This window comes from Equus caballus, chromosome 10, assembly GCF_041296265.1.
Source record: "Equus caballus isolate H_3958 breed thoroughbred chromosome 10, TB-T2T, whole genome shotgun sequence".
Lineage (NCBI taxonomy): Eukaryota > Metazoa > Chordata > Mammalia > Perissodactyla > Equidae > Equus > Equus caballus.
In genome coordinates this window covers 67,145,188-67,162,828 of record NC_091693.1, presented here as the reverse complement: position 1 = coordinate 67,162,828, position 17,641 = coordinate 67,145,188, and the positions used below count along the sequence as shown (strand labels likewise).

Genomic DNA, 17,641 nt, shown 5'->3' with positions numbered 1-17,641 from the left:
ATGCTAATGCTACTACTGATGCTAGTTTAAGGACTACACTTTGAATTAGCACTATTATAGAAGGTCTAAGCCAGAAGAAAGTAGTTAGAAAAATTATCACTTTAAAGGAGACTCATTCTTAAATGATGATGTGATTATAAATGCTGCCTTGCTTCTGCAATGTAAGGACACATCGAGAAGACAACCATCTATGAACTAGGAAGCAGGCCTTCACCAGACATCTTGATTTTGGACTGCCTTGATCTGCCTTGATCTTGGACTTTCCAGTCTCTAGAACTGGGAGCAATCAATATGTGTTGTGTATAAGCCACCCAGTTATGGTATTCTATTATAGCAGCCTGAACAGACTAAGACAGTAGTTTGAGTAAGAAGAGATGGAGAGGAGACAGACATCTGAATAGAATACCTTCGTAATTCTTAATATTGCTAGAACCCTCTTATGACTTTTTGAAAATTGTGATAAAATATATGTAACATAAAATTTACCATTTTAACCATTTTGAAAGTTACAATTCTGTGGCATTAAGTACATTCACATCTTTTATCTTTTTTTGCTGAGGAAGATTAGCCCTGAGCTAACATCTGTGCCAGTCTTCCTCTACTTGTAACGTGGGTTGCTGCCACAGTGTGGCTAACAAGTAGTGTAGGTCCGTGCCTGGCATCTGAACCTGCAAACTCGGACCGCCAAAGTGGAACGTGCTGAACTTAACCACAACACCACAGGGCCGGCCCCTTTTGTAACTTTTTTTAATGGACTTTTTTATAGCATTTTTAGGTTCACAGCAAAATTGAGCAGAAACTACAGAGTTTCCACATACCCCCTTACTCCAAACGTGTACAGCCTCCCCCACTATCAACATCCTGCACCATAGTGGTTCATTTGTTACAATCAATGAACCTACCTTGACATATCCATTACCATTCAAAGTCCATAGTTTACATTAGGTTCATTCTTGGTGTTGTATATTCTGTAGATTTTGACAAATGTGTGATAACATGTATCCACCATTTCAGTATCATACAGAATCCCCTAAAAATCCTCTGTGCTCTGCCTGTTCAGCTCTTCTTTCCCCCACAACCCTTGGCAACCAGTGATTTTTTGCTGTCTCCATAGTTTTGCCTTTTCCAGGATGCCATATGGTTGGAATCATACAATATGTAGCCTTTTCAGATTGGCTTTTTTCTCTGAATACAATGCATTTAAGGTTCTCCATCACTTGATAGTGCTGGAGAATACTCCATTTCTTTTTAGCACAGACTAATACTCCATTGTTTGGGTGTACTGTACTTTATCCATTCACCTGCTGAAGGACATCTTGGTTGCATATGCTTATTTACCATCTGCTGCATATATCTTTTTTGGTGAAGTGTCTGTTCAGATCTTTTGCCTAATCTTAAATCAGGTTGTTCTTACTGTTGAGTGTTACGTTCTTTGTATATTTTGGATAACAGTCTTTTGCAAATATTTTCCCCCACCTATGCCTTGTCTTCTGTATTGACAGTGTCTTTTGCAGAACAGGTTTTAATTTTAATAAAGTCCAGCTTATCAGTTATTTTTTCATGGATCTGGTCTTATATCTAAAAAATAATCATCAATCTTAAGGTCATCTAGATTTTCTCCTATGTTATCTTCTGAGAGTTTTATAGTTTTTGCATTTTACATTTAGGTCTGTGATCCATTTTGAGTTAGTTTTTGTGAAGGGTGTAAGGTATCTATGTCTAGATTGATTTTTTTTTTTTTTTTGGCACGTGAATGTCCACTTGTTCCAGCACCATTTGTTGAGAAGACTGTCTGCTCCATTGTATTGCCTTTACTCCTTTGTCAAAGATCAGTTGACTGTATTTATGTGGGTGTATTTCTGGGCTCTCTGTTCTGTTCCATTGGTCTATTTTTCTCTACTTTTGCCAATACCACACTGTCTTGATTACTGTAGCTTTATAGTAAGTCTTGAGGTCAGATAGTGTCAATCTTCCAACTTTGTTCTTCTTCAATATTGCATTGGCTATTCTGAGTCTTTTGCCTTTCCATATAAATTTTAGAATCACTTTGTTGATAGCCACAAAATAACTTGCTGTCATTTTGATTGGGATTACAGTGAATCTGTAGATCAAGGTGGGAGGAGCTCACAGATTGATATGATCTATCTCTCCATTTACTTAGTTCTTTGATTTTTTTTTTAGAGTTTTGTAGTTTTTCTCATATATATCTTGTATGTATCTTGTTAGATTTATACCTAAATATTTTGGTTTTTTAGATGCTAATGTAAATGTGTTTTTAACTTCAAATTCCAATTGTTTATTGCTGGTGTATAGAAAAATAATTGAGTTTTGTGTGTTAACCTTGTATCCTGCCATCTTGCTATAATTACTTATTAGTTCTAGGAGTTTTTTGTTGATTCTTTTGGATTTTCTACATAGATGATTATGTCATCTGTGAATAAAAACAGATTGCTTCTCAATCTGTATACTTTTTATTTCCTTTTCTTGTCTTTTTGCATTAGCTAAGACTTTCAGTACAATGTGGTAAGAGGGGACATCCTAGTCTTGTTTCTAATCTTGATAGGAAAGCTCTTAGTTTCCCACAGTTAAGTATGACGTTAGCTGTAGGTTTTTTGTAGATTTTTTTTATCAAGTTGAGGAAGTCACCCTCTATTCCTAGTTTGCTGAGAGTGTTGGATTTAGTCAGATGTTTTTTCCACGTGTATAGATATGATCATGTGATTTTTATTCTTTAGCCTGTTGACGTGATGGATTACATTAATTGATTTTTGAATGTTGAACCAGCCTCCCATAACTGGAATGAATCCCACTTGGTCATGGTATATAATTTTTTTATACATTGTTAGATTCACTTTGCTAATTTTTGTTGAGGATTTTTGCATCCATGTTCATGAGAGATTGATCTGTAGTTTTCTTGACAAGTCTTTGTCTAGTTTTTGTATTAGTATGATGCTGGCTTTATAGAGTTAGGAACTATTTCTTCTCTACCTTTTGTTTTATGACCTTTGAAGCAGGAAATGTGCTGTCTGCCTGATACATCTTAGTTTTTATCTTGCTTATTTTGAGAATACTGTACAATGAAAAAGTTAAAATGTGATTAGGTTGGAGTAGACTCTCACAAAAGAGTAATCATGAAAAAAATAGGGGAGGTGAAGCAGAATTCATCTCCTTATGTTCTAGGATCTGTCCCCCAAAATAGAAAATTTTTTCGTTATCATTTCTGATGTTCATATTACTTTTACTCTTAAAAAACATTTTTAATGTATATATTTAGTGAAATGCCCAATAATAGCTTCGGCTATGTCAATAAGAGAGGTAGAATTCTGAATTTCACCACTTGTACTCTTTCAAAACTTAATAAACTTTACGTTTATTAAGTTCAGTTGGTGGTAACAAAGTCCCCCCGTGTGTTTTGTATTAGACCCATTTTCTTTATTTGCTTATGTGTGTAATACATATTAACAGAAGATTTCCCTTATGGGCTAGGTTCTTGCTGGAATGTAGTCCTTCCATAGAGGTCAGGTTAAGGCTGGGCCATGGTTCTTGCTGTCATAGAGCCTGTTCATAGAGGACAAAGTAATGTTGTTCATCTGAGTAAATAAGAAATCTGGAATGCAGACATCTTTGTAATAATACATTGAAAATGCATTAAATGCAATCTGTATTATATTGTCTTTTATTAGGCATATATGCAACAAAATAAAAACACTGAAAGATATGTTGGGGAAAAAAGTAGAATTTAGAAAGAAGAGACTTAAGTCTCTGTCTATCAGTCCATCTTCCTTGCTGTCAAACAGTTTGTAGAATCCCACTTTCACTAACCTTTTTCCAGTTAGAGAAGAGGAGATTTCATAGCTTCTCCTAAAATTTACTTTTGGAACTCAAAAGAATTACTCTCATTTTTTTTGCTCCAAAGGTACCCTTAACTCTTTGCCTGCCCCCACCCTGCCTTGGGACCTTAAAACAAACATATATATTATTTACTCAACAAGAACAAAAACATATGTCCATACACAGACTTGTACAGAATGTTCACAGTAACTTTATTTGTAATAGGCAAAAACTGAAAATAAGTCAGATGTCCATCAATGGATGAATGGATAAATTATGATATATCCATACAATGAAATATTACTCTTTGACCCTAAAAATGAATAAATTATTGATGTATGCAACAACATGGAATCACAGAATCATTAGGCTGAATGGAAAGAAGGCAGGCAAAGACGAGTAAACACTTTATGAGTCCACAGTTCTACAACAAGCAAACAAATCTATAGTGACAGCAAGTCAGTGGTTGCTTGTGGACATCAGTAGAGGGAGGAACTGCCAAGGGGTACAGAGAAAATTTAAGGGGTGACTGTGGTGATTTCAATGTTAAAACTGACCGAACTGTGTGCTTTAAGTATGTGCACTGTATTAATTTTGTGTTGCTCCTTAATGAATTACCACGCGTTAGCAGATTAAAGCAACTCTTATTAATTATCCCAAGGTTTTGTAGGTCAGAAGTCTGTGTCCACTTAGGGTCCTCACAAGGCCAAAATCAAGGTGTTGACTGAGCTGCATTGCTTTCTGGAGGCTTTGGGGAAAAATCAGCTTCCAAGCTCATTTAGGTTGGCAGAATCCAGTTTCTTGTAGTTGTAGAACTGAGGTTCCTGTTTTATTCCTGGCTGTCAGCCAAAGGTTGCTCTTAGCTCCTAGAAGCTTCTCTGAGATCCTTTCCAAGTGGCCCCGTTTGTCTTCAAGCCAGCAATAATATGGTGAATCTCCCTCATGATTTGAATCTCTGACTTCCTCTCTTGCTGTCAGTTGGAGAAAACACTCTGCTTTTAAAGGGCTCAGTGGTTAGGTTAAGCCCACACATATAATCTCCGTATGTTAAGGTCAGCTGGTTAGTGACCATAATTACATCTTCAAAATCTGTTTTAACAAGTAATGTAATATAATCATAGGAGTGGCACTTGGGGCTGGAGATCCGAGGGCCATCTTAGAATTCTGCCTGTCATGTGTAGTATATTGTGCTTCAATTATACCTCAATAAAGTTTGTTTATATATTTTCTAGGAATAGGACAAAAAGACCCAATAATAACAATAACGGTGATAATAAATGCTTGCAAGGCATTGATTGTGAGACTCAAATAAGATGTAGATTGATTTTTCTTACTGATTGTATTCAGCATAGCATTTCCATTTCCAAATCAGGGACTATAACTAAAATATTAATAAAATATCTAACACCTTTTCTTCATTTGTATTTTCTTCCACCTGTGATGAGAGGAAACTGTAGAAAGGTGAGGATGTAACTAAGCATCAGTCGTAATAGAAGAGAGGTGATTTTGTATGTTTCACAAGTTCTTGACTTAAAATTGTGATTAATGAATATTGTGATTTAATATGTCTACAAATCTAAATTTAATATTTTTAAGTCCCTATTTGTTATTTAAACTTGTACAATAGATGAGTTAGTGTAGCTCTGTATTTCGTTGATCTTGTTATTATTTAGACCAATCTTGAAATACTTGAGTTTATAGAATTCTCACATTACAGAACTCAGGGAATGTGTTTCTATAGCATGGAAAAGGTTTTATCTACTCATCATTTACTTTCCGGAAAGGATTAAATCAAGAATAATTCATTTAATGTTTTATTATAATTACGTATTATTTAATGGCCAAAGATTTTAAAAATTAAAATTTTGGATAGGCTAGATGAAATTTTAGAATAAAATGTGGTTAGTTTTGTTTGGATCATCAAATTATTAGTGTACAAGTGTTAGCAAGGATGTCAAATAACTGGAACTCTCATAAATTGCTGGTGGCTATATAAATTGGTTCAAGCACTTTAGAAAACTATTTAGCAGTATTTAATAAGCCTGTACATATGTATGTGTATATGTTCCCTATGACCCCACAGTTTCCAGTTTCCAGTCATCCCACATGTACTCCATAATAAACAAGAAAATCTCTTTAAAATCAAATGTTTGTGAGCTCTTACTCCTTCTTAAGAAGACTTGTCTTCATTGAATATCAAAGTTCAAAATCTTTAATTTGATTGCATTCTTTGTCTTTTATTTCTACCTTTGTGTTCTTTCAAGCAACTTTCCTTATTTTTTCTCTCTCATTCTTGACTTGAAATATCTTGTCTCCTTGTCATTTTATCCATTATGGACATCAGTGCTGTCCAGTTGAGCTTTCTGCAGTGATGGTATAGTGTTCTGTAACTATGTGGTCCAGCATGGCAGCCACAAGCCACATATGGCTATTGAGCACTTGAACTGTGGGTAGTGTGACCGAAGAACTGATTTTTAAATTATTCATTTAATTTTAATTTAGCTACGTGAGGCTTAACAGTTACTGTATTGGATAGCATAGGTCTATATCAGTATTAGCTTCCTTAAACTCTTCAGCTTGTTTTGATTTCATTCTTTCTGCATACCTAATAATTTGTCTTACCCTACTTTTAGACCTTAGCCATATGTTAATTTTTATTAATTTTAAGTGTTTGGCGTATCTTTGCTTCCTGATTATCTTGTAAGCTTCTGGGTCGTGAAGGTATTTTACTTCTTTCATATCTCTTTCACCACCTATGTTTTGGTCATAATACATAATCTGAAAATATTTGTTGAAGGAGGTAATCATCTGGGAATTGGGGAGCTTCAAAATACCATTGAAAATCTTTTAGGGTATTGTGAAATTTGGGAGGCTAATTTGTCAAGAATACAAAATGGAGTTCAAAAATAGTAACAGATTAAGAGTAAAGCAGTAGATTAAAAATCTGGAAACTAAAATCTAGTCTTAGCTTTGCTGTTCATTTTGTGAATTTAGACAAGTTTCTTAACTTTTTCAGATAAATTTGCTCATCACAAAAATGAGAGGAGAATTAGTTGGTTTTTAGTATCTCTTCTAGCTTAAGATTCTTAAAAAAGGTAGGCTTTTCTGAGTTGAAAACTATTAACAGTGGAGATTAATGTTGATACTGGTTTTATTTTATATTTAAAAAATGTTTGAGAAAGTATGTTGAAATGCCCAGTTTGAAATGCCAGAACACTCCTCTGTGTAGTGAAATGCCAAGAAGGAAAAATTATGTGAAATTCTCATGAGACTGTGAGTGGACAGGAAAATAGCAAACGAGCTTCTTTGTAGCCAACAGTGAATCCAACTAAGGAAGAATAAAGCTATATTTAAATGATTGTGTATTCCAAGTAATTAGTTAACAAATCCAGGAATAAGATTTAGGAGAAAGTGTCAACATGTTGTAATGAAGGAAACAATGAATTGGAAGTCAGAACTGAGATCGTTATCTCTGCAGTGCCAATATTTAGCTGTATGACCACATGTGGTAGAGTTTCAAAGGGTATTTACTTCTGTGTGACATAGCATCGTCTCCTGACACCTTCAGGACCATAGCATAAACCAAAGAGAGTACCCCTACTCTTTCAAAAGACCTGGAAATAATTCCATTATGCCTCATATCACTGTTTATCTGGGTCAACTGGCAGAAGTGCATGCCTTTGTTTTCTGTTATCTTCTGAACGCACATCTTCATACTGCTTTGAACAGCCCCTCATCTGACACATTTCTCCAAATTTCCCAAATCCTTCCACTGTGTTCCGAAGAGCTTCTGCCTCTGTGACCTGCAAACTTCCTTATATATAGTTATTTTCATCCTCTTCTCCAAACTTAAACCCTCCGTCTCCTTGCCTTAACTGATAAGTGGCTGGTGCCTAAAATTAGTTTCATCTGTATGCTCTTCTGTGGGCGTGCTATCTATATCCATATATCCCACATATATTAAGTTTAGAGAAGATGTGGGTCAGTATCTTCTTTGCTTCCTAATGCTGCTTGCATATCATTTTTCCCCACTTTAAAATGAGTCAGAAGGTACTATCAATTCTATCTCTCAGCAATGTTGGTGAGAAATCATAATAGTAGTTATATTTATTATGTGCTGACTGTGTTCTAGGAAGTTTTGTTTCCAGCTTTATTGAGATAGTTGACATACAGCTTTGTGTAAATTTAAGGTGTACACGTGATTTGATACACATATATATTGTAAAACGATTACCACAATAAGGTTAGTTAAAACATCTGTCACCTCACATAATTACCTTCTTTTGTTGTGAGAACATTTAAGATCTGCTCTAAAAACTTTTGAATATATAATACAGTATTGTTAACTATAGTCATCATGCTGTGCATTAGATCCCCAGGACTTATTTATCTTATAACTGGAAGTTTGTACTGTTTGACCAACATCTCCTCCATTTCCTTCAACCCCCAGCCCCTGGAAACCACCATTTTACTCTCTGTTTCTATGAGTTTGGCTCTTTTAGATTCCACATATAAATGAGAGCATACAGTTTTTTTCTTTCTCTGTCTGACTTATTTCACTTAGCATAATGCCCTCAAGGTCCATCCATGTTGTCGAGAATGGCAGGATTTCCTTCTTTTTATGGCTGAATAATATTTCACTGTATATATACACCACATTTTCTTTATCCATTCATCTGTTGATGGACACTTAGGTTGTTTCCATGGCTTGGCTATTGTGAGTAATGCTGCAGTGAACATAGGGGTGCAGATAGCTCTTCAAGAGAGTGATTTCATTTCCTTCAGATATATGCCCTGAAGTGGGATTGCTGAATTGTATGGTAATTCTATTTTTAATTTTTTTGAGGAACCTCCACACTGTTTTCCATAGTGGCTGCATGAATTTACATTCCCACTAACAGTGTACACCTCTACATCCTCACCAACTCTTGTCTTTTTGATAATAGCCATCCTAACAGGTGTGAGGTGATATCTCCTTGTGATTTTGATTTGTATTTCACTGATGGTTAGTGATGTTGAGCATTTTTTCATGTACCTGTTGGCCATTTGTGTGTCATCTTCAGAAAAACGTCTATTCAAGCCATCTGCCTGTTTTTAATTGGAATGTTTTTTTGCTGTTGAGTTGTATGAGTCATGTGAACTCTAGTTACAGAGTACAGAGAATAAGAACAATCTAGGGGACCAAAGGAGTTAAGGGGATTAAAGATTTCTCCTTTGGGGTGAAATAAATAAAGGAGGCATATGTCATATAGGAGAATAATGAAATACAAGGAAAAAATAAAAAGAAAGGGAAAAAAAGCCACTAAATGCTCTCTTACCTTCTCTATTAGTTTTGGCTTTAAAAGCCATCATTACCCCACAACCCTGTGCCCCAAAACACCATTAAATTACTCTCTCCGTGTTTCCAATTACCTGGTTGTACTTAATAGTCTTGGTCATAAATCTCTTCCTAATCCCATAGATTTTGTGGATAGGGAATAAAATATTGATATAGTTGATCTGCTTCAGAAATAATTTTCAGTTTTTTGGTTGACCATAGAAAGTTTCTCATGCCAAGAATTTGGGTCTCACCCCTACATCTAATACGTCATTAGTCCTGTGGATTCTACCTTCAGGATGTCTTGAATTGGTATGCTTCTATATCACCATCAGCTAGTCCAGATGACTACTATCTCTGTCACCTGGTTTATTACTTCAGTCATATTCCAACCGGATCTTTTAACTAGCCCACCTGCATTTATTCTGCCATTGCCCACCCTCTCAGTTATGCTTCATAGAGCAATTAGAATGAATACCCATTTCTGATCTTGGCATTCTTTTGCTTAAAATCTTTTGATGGCTTCCTGTTAGGATAGCATTGAAAATCTTCAGTATGACCTTCAAGGTCCTACTTGACCTGATCTTCTGCCTCAGTCTCTGCTCACTGTGGACCTACTCTCATATCTGCCAGTGCATCAAGCCCCTTCCCAGTTCAGGGTCTTTGCATATGATGCACCTTCTGAGTTAGAATGAACACACACACACGCACGTGTTCCAGCTGCCCCAACCTAGCTAGCTAACACCTAATAATCCTTTTGGTCTCAATTTAAATGTCATTTCTTGAAGGAAATAGATCTTTTTATAGTGCCTAGGACTTTTACTTCATTGCACTTATCATAAGTATAATTATATACTAGAGTCTAGCTAATTAATCCATGGGAGACTATTTTTGCTCACTGCTTTACCATCAGCACTTAACACAGTGCTTGAGTTGTTGGTGTTCAGTAAATGGATGGCTAGATGAATGGGTGGATGGCAGTGTGTCAAAAGTGCCATGTTTTTTATAAAGTACAGCATATTACTTTTTAATAGTATAAAGAACACTTGGTCCTGTTTTTCATATAGTTTAATCTCCGTTTCTGGTTTACATACCTCAAATTTCAAATTAACATTCTTAAACCACTAAAAATAACGTTGGAGTAATATTATGCTTGTGTAATTTGACAATTAAGTTTCAGTAGTGGTTATATTAATTTAAAAGAAACACATATTTTCTTTGAGAATAAAATGGAGTCACATAATTACTGCTATCTAGTGGATCTTATTACTAACTTGACCATACTGAATCCTGTTTCCAGTCTATAGGTGTTTAATAATATTTACTGTTTCATTAGCATCCAGTTTTCTTCTTGAATCTAATAGTAATGTCTATAATGAATTGCAGAGTATGTAGCTTATTTATTTCTTTTTTACTTTGTTCATATGGCAGTGTGTTCTTTTCAACCTTAGCCTATCAAAATTTAATACTTTGCTATTGTGACTTGAGATGAAAGATACAATTATCAACCTATTTATTTATTTTTGGTAAAGATAGCACTGTTCGTAGGGCAGATTCTTTCACCAAGGGTCAGAGCACCTCAAAGCAATCAAATAACTAGAGGTGTTCACATGATTAATGGTTCTTTAGTCCTGTGAATGCCTAATTTGGCTTTGTCATTAGTTTGTGTATAGAATTTTAGAGATTCATGAATAGTGAGTAGTTTTAAAGTTACTGCTCATAACAAAGGGGAAATTTGTTACTTTTTTGTGTTCCTGAGGTTGTTCTGCACAAGTTTATATTGTTTCACTGGTAAGTTCAGTTATTTTTTATTTCAGTTGTTTATTTACAATAATAAAACAACTTGGGATATATACACTATAGATTTAGGGGGAAGGAAAATTTTAAAAATTCTGTTTTTGATATACTTTTAAACAATTTGTATTTGTAAAATTAAATTACCTTAGTTAAAGACCTATGGTTTTGCATAATTGAAATAAGTATTTTTTAAAATTAAATTTGATGTATTTGTTAATGTGAAATTCTTATTAAAGTATTTAAAATATTGAAATTTGTTTTTATTAGAATATTTTATTCTAACCTGTTCCCTTAGGTCACATAATACAGTCCTTTAGTTTGAGTAGTGCTGTTATGAAAGTTTAAAATTCTATTTCTATAATTTAACATAAACTTTTCTTTTCTTTTTTTTGAGGAAGATTAGCCCTGAGCTAACATCTGCTGCCAGTCCTCCTCTTTTTTTTCCTGAGGAAGACTGGCCCTGAGCCGACATCTGTGCCCATCTTCCTCTACTTTATATGTGGGACGCCTACCACATTCATCCAAACTGGTGAATCCCGGGCTGCCAAAGCAGAACATGCACACTTAACTGCTGCACCACTGGGCTGGTCCCAAATTTTTCTTTTTTAATGTGTCATTTAAAAAATTCAGAAATACCCTTAAATGATGATACATTAGTTTCATTGACATATGAGTGAGTATAAGAAATTAATCACTTGTCATTGGTGAAATAATAAAATACTTTTAATTCTTATGCTCTTTATATAACCCATAAAGCAATTATTAACTATAATTATTTTATGACAGGTTTTAAAAACCAACTCTTTAGTTTTCCTCGGAATTGTTAACTAAAGGAGTCCTTTAAACATTTTAAATAGATTTTTAGACCATTTTTGCATTCTGAAAGTGAGAATTTAGGTAATTTATTTTTCTGATTTCTAAAGCCATAAAATCACTAGAATCTTTGAGCCATGGTTATTTTTAACACTTTATATATTGCTTTATATGTTTATACAAATAAATATGTGTGTCTGTGTATATACACAGACACATGTACATAAAGTCTCAATTTGGATCAACAGAAGACATTCTTAAAATAACTTAGAGAACATATTGATATTAATAGTCACCAAAGCATATTTTTAATTTAGAATTCTGTCAAACATTTTCCTGTGGTTAGTGTTCAATAGTTTCACTTTTGTTACTCTTCTAAAAGATTATTTTCAATATATTAATTTAATGTATGGTTTATTTAATGTAGAAATTAAATTTAATGTATTTAATTTTTATGATGTCTTAAGCAGTATTGTAGCTAATTTTATTTTTAATTTTAAAATCTGTATGGATTTAAAATTACACTCATGAAAAAGTTATTTAAATTAAAAAACAGATTTATTGAGATTTTAGTTAAATTATTTTATCTTATAAAATAAGTTTAAAAATCTGCCCCTTTTGGGGGCTGGCCCCGTGGCCGAGTGGTTAAGTTTGTGCGCTCCGCTGCAGGCGGCCCAGTGTTTCATTGGTTCGAATCCTGGGCGCGGACATGGCACTGCTCATCAAACCACGCTGAGGCAGCATCCCACATGCCACAACTAGAAGGACCCACAACAAAGAATATACAACTATGTACCGGGGGGCTTTGGGAAGAAAAAGGAAAAAAATAAGATCTTTAAAAAAAAAAAAAAAAAAAAATGCCCCTTTGGGAGATGTAGTCTTTAGTTTTCGTAATCTGATAATGTGTTGATGTTTGCTTCAATAATTGACTGTTTAATTGCTAAGAACCCAGGAAAATATATGAAGTAACGTAGGAATTGTTTCAGTGTTATTGCATTGCTGTTTTTGCAAAACTCAGTTACTTTTATAACCACATGGGATATACAATAGTTGGGAAATTTTTGTTTGCTATGCTAGTATCTTTAGTTGTGACCTGAGAGACCAGATTAACAATTTTATAAAGTAGTTATTCTATGTTTTAGCACATATAATTTAGCTTTCTTGCTAAATAAAAGATTTTTATCCTCAAATAGGCAAGTTAGGCAATGGTGGATTAAACGATGTTAAAATATATTCAATTGGTTCATGCTATGCAATATATGTGTTTTTTTTTTTTTTTTGAGGAAGATTAGCCCTGAGCTAGCTGCTGCCAATCCTCCTCTTTTTGTCGAGGAAGACTGACCCTGAGCTAACATCCATGCCCATCTTCCTCTACTTTATATATGGGACGCCTACCACAGCATGGCGTGCCAAGCAGTGCCATGTCCGCACCCGGGATCCGAACCCTCAAACCCCGGGCTGCTGAAGCAAAATGTGCAAACTTAACCACTGTGCCACCAGCCTGACCCCATATGCAATATTTTTTTATTGCATTTAAACAGAAAGTGTATCGTGTAATATTTATAAATATTGAAATGAATTTGACTTGATTTTTGCTTGCTAAATAAATTATAACTTTTAGCATTTAGGATTTTTTTTCCATCCTTTCCCAGTCTGACAAAGGATCCTATTTTAAAGGTGTTGAGACCTCTCTAAAACAGTCAGAAATCAGGCAGTTTTCTCAGAATTTAGGAGATGAAGTTGTTAGGCTTTATTTTACTTTTTACCACTAAGACTTTGATAGTTGAGTTAGATAAATGATCATTATAATCAGCAAGGAATAAGACAGAGAAATAAGAAAAAGAATCTAGTATTGAAACCAAAGTAAAAGGAAAGAATGAGGAGAGTTTTTCTCTCCAAAAAGCTTTGTATTTTACCTCAAGGCACCATTTTAATCACAACAAAAGCCATTTCTTTTGAGATTAGGATAATATTTTGAAACTACTGTGTATGCTATACAACATTCCTCTGATCAAAATTTGTCTGACTGCTGTACCCCAGACGCTGAACTAGCCCCTGAAGATGCAGAAATGAGTAAGATGTGATCCATGCCTTCTCATAGGAGAACAAAACTAGCAAGTCTATGATTCCACAATACAAATAGTAACATACTATTTTTCTCAAATGCATTTCTTTTCTGTGCGCATAGAAGAGAGCCGCTCCTTAGGGTCACGGTTAAATAGTTGCTTTAGAAAGGTAGGGGTGCGTGTGTGTGTGTCCGTCCTCTCTGCTCAATAACCTAAGGAAATTTTTTTTTTTACCTCCTTATAGTTCATGGATTGTTTTATCCCCCTGTATTTATCAGTCAACTATTGAACAGCTACTGCTTTCTGATTTTTGGAAACATAAGTTGAGTAAGGCAAACTTTTTGCCCTCTGGGAGCTCTCATTCAAGCATAGATATGTAAACATATAAGTACAATACAGAAGTGTGTAATCATTGTATTTAGGTAAATGCATATATGGGTCAGAGTTATGGGCGCCAAAGAGTAAATGGTTATATCTGCCTGGGAGATTCAGTAAGGCTTCAGAAAAGAAGTAATGGTTTAGTCTAGTCTTGAAAGATTAAGCGTTCTCTGTGACGATAGGAAAGGGAAAGGCATTCTAGATGAGAACAGCGTTAGAAAAGGCAAGACTGTACAACAGTAAGGTGTGTTTAGAGTGATTAGAATATAAGGTAGAAGGAGTGTAGTGAGAAATGAGGCTAGGAGAGGAGCTAATCCTGAAGAACTTGGTATATGATGTTCAGACTTTTTCCTGACAGCAAGGAACCATTGAAGCGTTTGTCTTTGCAGGAGAATGACATTAACAGATTCAGAATTTTGATAATATTTTTAAAGCTGTGGTGTGGGATGGATTGGTGAGAGTGGTGATACAGATGGAATGGCAGGGAGAAGCTGTAAGACTAACGACAGAAGGTCTACTCTAACCAAGTGTGAAATGACCAGGGTTTGAGTTAAAGCAGTAGAAGTTAGAAAAGGAAGGTTGCAGTGTGAGAGATGTTAGTGAGATAGAATTAGTAAGCCTTGATCTCCCATTGGATATGGATAGGAACTGCGGCAGAGGGCAAAATTGAGGATGATGCGTAGATTTGAAGAGAAAATACTATGAGTTTAGTTTTGGACATACTGAGTTTGAGGGATCTAATGGAATTTCCATGTGCAGATGCCAACAGACAGTTGCATATATGCATCTCCAGCTTAGGAGAGAGATTTGAGCTGGAGTTAAGAATTTTTGAGTTATTCAACAAGTATATATTTAACATGGTTTTATATGCCAGGTAGGTACCAGGTACTCAGCTAACTATGAGGAACATAATAAATAAAAAAGAAACACCTAACTGTATGCTCTGAAGTGACATGTCTAAAACACAAAGCTACAAGAAGGTTGAAAGGAAAAGCTATATCTTGTAAACAGAAATGAAAGGAAAGCTGGTATAGCTATATTAATATCAAACAAAGTAGTCTTTCAGGCGAAAAAACCCAACATATTACTAGAGGTAAAGAGGAAACTTTACAGTGATAAATGTACTTAATAACATAGTCTCAAAATATGTAAGTCATATGGAGAATTTGACAAATCTGTAGTCAGAGTGGGAGACCTTAACGCATCTCTCTGATAGAACTAGAAGACAAAAAATCAGTAAGGCTATTCAAGATTTGGGCACAATTAGCAAATCTAACAAATGGACATATGTAGAACATTGCAAACAACAACAGCAAAACGTACATTCTTTAAATATAATTGACTATATGCTGGGCAATGAAGTAAGTATAAATAAATACATCTTAAAGGATTGAAATCATACAGAGTGTGTTCTCTGACCTCAATACTATTAAACTAGAAATTAGTAACAAAAAGGTAACTAGAAAATTTCCTTATGTTTGTTAATCAAAATAATATACTTCTAGATAACCGAGTCAAATAAAAATCACAATGCAAATTAGAAAATGTTTTGCAGTGAACAATAATAAAATTATTACATATCAAAGTTTGAGAGATACAGTTAATATATGCTTAGAGGGAAATTTATAGCTTTAAACCCATATGCTTGAAATAAAGCTGAATATCAATGAGCTAAGCGTCTGTATATCAAGGAATTTTTGAAAAGAGTAGCATATTAAACACCACAAAGCAGTGTGGTGCTTTTATAAAAAACAAACATTTGATAAAATCAACATCATTCATGATAAAAATAAATAATAAATCAGCAGTAATGAAATAGCAAGTAAACGTACAGTAGTGAAATTCACTAAAGCCAAAAATTGGTTCCCTGAAAAGACTAGTAAAATCGGTAAACCCTGTGTGATAAAGAAAGAAAATTGAGGATGCAAAGCTGATATAATAAATGAAAAAGGATATTTTATAATCTTATAATCATAGGAAGACCGTAAGGAATTTTTGATGTCAATAAATTAAAAATTTTAGTTGAAGTAGGTAAATTCCTAGAAAATACAGCTTACCAAAATTAGCAGAAGTAGAGAATCTCAAAAACTCTATGACAATTAAAGAGCCCATGATTTTAAACTTCCCACAAAGAAAACCTGAGGCTAAACGGTTTCATAGACGAACTGCACCAAATATTTAAAGAAATAGCGCGTCTCTTGTACAGACTCTTCCGAAGAATAGTGCAAGAGGGGCACAGCCACGCTTGTTTATCAGGTCAGCACAACAATACAAAACGAGCAGAGACCTCTTGAGGACACTACACGAAAGGGACATATGGACCAATTTCCCTCACGAACATAAATGCAAAAATTACTAGACATAGTAACAAATCCAGCTCCAGCAGTATGTTAAAGAAGAAATATAATCTCCCTATTTTGAGGTCAGTTGTTTGTTTCACTTTGTACAATTTAAAAAAGGTTTCATATTGTAAAGAGAATGCTGAACAAATAGGTCAGAGGAGACAAATTTCACGTGAAAGTTTGTTTTTAAAGAATATTGTGGTTTTTTTTTTTTTTTTGAGGAAGATTAGCCCTCAGCTAACTACCGCCAGTCCTCCTCTTTTTGCTGAGGAAGCCTGGCCCTGAGCTAACATCCATGCCCATCTTCCTCTAGTGTATACGTGGGACGCCTACCACAGCATGGCTGCCAAGCGGTGCCATGTCCGCACCCGGGATCCAAACCAGCGAACCCCGGGCCGCCGAGAAGCGGAACGTGCGAACTTAACCGCTACGCCACCGGGCCGGCCCCTGTTTTTAAAGAATATTGATAAGTAATACTTCAATGCAATTAGATTTATCCAAAACTTTTTATTTGGTAGTCATTAAAGCTCAGTAAATAATAAATTACTTCTTTCAGTAACCATTGTTTACCAGTAGGTAAGTATAGGCAGTCCTCACTTTGCATGGTAGTATGGGACCCAAAAAGTGACCAAATGAGCCAGAACTATGCAAAACAAATCTTAATAATCAATGAGAAAAATTACAGTTCCACGATCTTTAAAAAATTTTGTCAAAACACTAAAAACTCTTCTATGTTCGTTATAAACTTATAGGGAAATGAAAAAATAGTAGAACTAATATTAATTTAGTGCAGTGTAGTAAAAAGCATGAGAAACAGAATTAAGATATTTCATTTCTTTGTAAAAAACTTATCAAGAATATTTTGTGCTTTCCCTTCTCCTTGTATAACAGAATAACAGAGCTAGCAGTGAGCATCCTTTCTGTGTCTTGGCAAGTTGTCTTACTCCTCTCTACTAAATTTGGATCCATTTTCAACATTTTATCCTTTGCACTTTCAATGTAATGAAATGTCTCTTGAGAGTTCCTTTAATGTGAAGTTTTTCGTTGGTGTCACTTCCTCTGGGACATCTTCCTTTTTGTCACAACTACTTTCCTCA

At 34.7% G+C, this 17,641-nt stretch overlaps 1 protein-coding gene across 14 annotated transcripts in view; it reads left to right on the top strand.

Annotated features, from left to right (window-relative positions):
- The window catches only part of WASF1 (WASP family member 1), a 61,572-nt gene that overhangs the window by 24,043 nt on the left and 19,888 nt on the right, over positions 1 to 17,641 (top strand). The gene's annotated exons all lie outside the window — the stretch shown is intronic.